This window comes from Bos indicus x Bos taurus, chromosome 12, assembly GCF_003369695.1.
Source record: "Bos indicus x Bos taurus breed Angus x Brahman F1 hybrid chromosome 12, Bos_hybrid_MaternalHap_v2.0, whole genome shotgun sequence".
In the NCBI taxonomy this organism is placed as follows: Eukaryota; Metazoa; Chordata; class Mammalia; order Artiodactyla; family Bovidae; genus Bos; species Bos indicus x Bos taurus.
Genome location: NC_040087.1, coordinates 44211267 through 44214815, shown reverse-complemented (window position 1 = coordinate 44214815; position 3549 = coordinate 44211267). Strand labels below are relative to the sequence as shown.

At 35.0% G+C, this 3549-nt stretch overlaps 1 non-coding gene across 1 annotated transcript; it reads right to left on the bottom strand.

Annotated features, from left to right (window-relative positions):
* Window positions 1-1176: 1176 nt before the first annotated feature.
* Window positions 1177-1299, bottom strand: LOC113902640. Its single transcript, XR_003513898.1, has one exon. It is a non-coding gene; the product is annotated as a U6atac minor spliceosomal RNA (small nuclear RNA).
* Window positions 1300-3549: the final 2250 nt, after the last annotated feature.

The window sequence follows — 3549 nt, the reverse complement described above, 5'->3', positions numbered from 1 at the left end:
TAAATCACAACTTAGCTACCAACTTGAACTCTTCCACATTTGCTATATTCTTGCAATTATTCCTTCCCATCATTTTCCTCAAGCAGTTTCCTGTGCTCTTACACTATTCTTCTCTGTGGGGTCAAATTCTCTCTTTGCACAAAAATGTAATCCTAATACTGCTTCTGGTGTCCACAAAATCTTCTTTGACCAACTCAAGCCAGATTCTGTGTCCTTCCCCCTCTTTGTGTTATAATTTAATTAATTAATCAGGAAAACATGTATACAGAGTTGTCAAATGGAACGCCTTCTACTAGGCATCTCTCTCTCTCATTTCTAAAGTAGGATACATAAGATAAGTTTTGGCACATATGACACTAAAAAACATAATGCTTTATCCAAATGAAAGATGTATCATGCAATGGTATAACTTGATAATCCCTACAGTAGAATTTTATACTGTCTGTGTGACCTCACAAGGCAAACTCTAAGTATCTCCAGGAGGGATCGGAGATGGCTTTATGAAGGAGGTATGCCTAGGCTTTGATGAAGATAAGAGTTTTTAGACCAAATGGGTCAAAGGCATTTCACACAGAAAGAATGTCTGTTTATGCATTAGCACCTGTGGGATACATATACCTGACAGTGGAAACTGAGTCTACCTCCTTACATTTTCAGTTTCCAAGTTTCATATCCTACACAGAATAAGCAAGAATATCTTTTCTGTCCAACCCCTTCAAGTACAGATAGTGAAAACTGGGCAGCTCACAGAGCCTTCCCTGACATAACTTATCATATATCCTTAGGCAACTGTCACCATTGTGGTTCCAAACAAGGTTCATCATTGTTCTCATAAAACCCTCAGCACACACTTTCCCAAAACAGAGAAGATATTGAGGGGAACACTTCCTCCACCCCTGATATTTTCCTCCTCGGGCAGAGTCACACCTTAACATTGTAGTCTGACCCTTGTCTGTCAGCTCCTTGACTCATTGCATGTGAAAGTGTTAGTCACTCTGTCATGTCTGACTCTTTGTGACCCCATGAAGTACAGCCTTCCAGGCTCCTCTATCATGGAATTCTCCTAACAAAAATACTAGAGGGGGTAGCCATTTCCTTCTTCCTGACCCAAGGATCAAACCTGGGTCTTCTGCATAGTAGGCAGATTCTTAACCATCTGAGCCATGAGGGAAGCCCAAACAGTGGTTAGATGCCACAAAGTAGTTGGCATTGTCTTAACTGTATGCATGTTGTCAGGCCTGAGAGCCTTGTCGATCCTTGTCAAGGGGAGTGCTATCCTTCTCTCCTTTCATATAACACTCATGGCATAGCAGGAGTGAATTTACTATAGCTGAGTCTGGGAAAAGAAACCAGGCAGTATGACTCTGTCCTTTCAAATCTTCTTTTTCTTGGGAACTTATCTGAGCATGCCAAAATTCATTCTTCTCTGTTCCTTTACATCAAGGGAAGACAAGGCAGCCCCAGAAAGCTGACTATGAGTGGGTGAAAAAGTTGATTTAATTCAGGAATTCCAAATCAATAAGTCTGTTTCTTTCTTTCTCACTTTCTTCTTTCCTTCCATCCTTCCATGCTTCTTCCCTTCCTTTTCTGCCTGTCTGTTTTTATCACTCACGTAAGTAAAATTCTCCCAAAGCACCCCCCTCAAGTGTCTTGTTTTTAATGTGCCTTAGACCCTCACTGATACCCACAGTGATTGTTTTCATTGAAATAAATAATTATTTCCTGTGTGCCAATTTGGTGAGATAATATCTCCCAGTTTTAGAAAAAAGTTCCAGTTTTTTTCCCAAACGGCCTGTATATGATCCTAGAATGCCTATGGATAATCCATTATGGGTTATGACAATAATGACATAGTAAATATCTATTTCAAGTGAATGTCTCCTGGCTGTTAGGCTATATTGATCACAAGTTTGTGAAATCAATATTTCTATAGATATTGTTTTATTGTGTATAAACAAAAGATGCTAGGGAAAAAAAATCTTCTTTAATCCTGCTTTATTGATTTTAGTTTCTATGTTTAATATTAATTAGTACCAATGTCTAACTAAGCATAATTTAATGATGTGCAATTTCACCAAAGTTGTATTTAATACAAAGATTCAAAATAAGAATATAATTTAATGTTATCACAATACCTGTGCTGCTGTTGTTGAGTCGCTAAGTCTTGTCTGACTCTTTGCAGACTTCATGGACTTCTCTGTCCATGGGATTTCCCAGGCAAGAATACTGGAGTGGTTTGCCATTTCATTCTCCAGGGAATCTTTCTGATCCAGGGATTGAATCTATATCTTTGTTTGGCAGGCAGATTCTTTACCATTGAGCCACTGGGAAGTCTGTCCCAATATATTTTTAGATGAAATGTAATGATTTAAAAAATTTTTAAATTATTACAAAACATTGATATTAAATTCCACTGAATTATTCATTCAGTGACATAGGGATTAAGCGAAATGTCCCTACTTTAGACATATAAATAGTGTGAGGATTTTTTATATTTTTGAAGGAAGGTATCTGATGAAAATGTGTTTATTAGTTGAGATGAACATTAAGTGTTTCTATCAAAAACAAGATTCTGACTTGTGTAATTCTGAGACAGAAATTCTAGAACTGTACCCTATAATGTCTTCAACAAAATCAGTTCTGCTTAAAGTCATTTTTAAGTTAAATTTAAAAAATAAATGCCTAAAACATCTTAAAAATTCAAACTATGCACAGTATGATAAATATTTCTAAAGACTTATAAACAATCCAACTTGGTGTAACAAAAAAAAATTAATCACTTTAGTTTTATCTTTTTATAAATTTTCTACATATGTACAATCACATATAGATAATACATATGTATATGATACAATTCACTTAAAGATATTTCTATGTTAGCATTAAATATATATTTTTGCTATGCATATTTTATAGGCCTTTTTGAAACTATTTTCTCTATTCATAGAATTAAATATTACACAGGCACTCTGTCTATGTGTATGTGTGTATGCTCAGTTGTATCTGACACTTTGTGACCCTATGGACTACAGTCCACCAGCTTCCTCTGTCCATGGAATTTTCCAGGCAAGAATACTGGAGTAGGTTATCATTTCCTATTTCAGGGAATCTTCCTGACCCAAAGATGGAACCTACTTCTCTTACATTGGCAGGCAGATTATTTTTTTTTACCACTGTGCCACCTGGGAAGCCCACATAGGCAATTTAGAAAATCATATATTTTATTTCACATTTTTAATAATAAAATTATGTACAAATTCTTACTGGAGATTCAAGCTACTTATCTAGACAATTCTCCTAAAATGTAAATTTAAGTTTCAAAATCTTGACTATAAAATTTCAAATTATAAAACAAAAAATAATTTTAAAAGAGGGAAAATAATTAATAATTAATTTCACTGAAATTTAATATATTGCTATATTGAAAATCAAGATCAGTGATATCTCTGTGTTTGAAATATAAGGAAGAATGAATAAGAGATTCTGTTTTATTCAGATGTGTGGACACTGTCTACACAACAACTTCTTTCCTCCTAACTGGAAATTCAT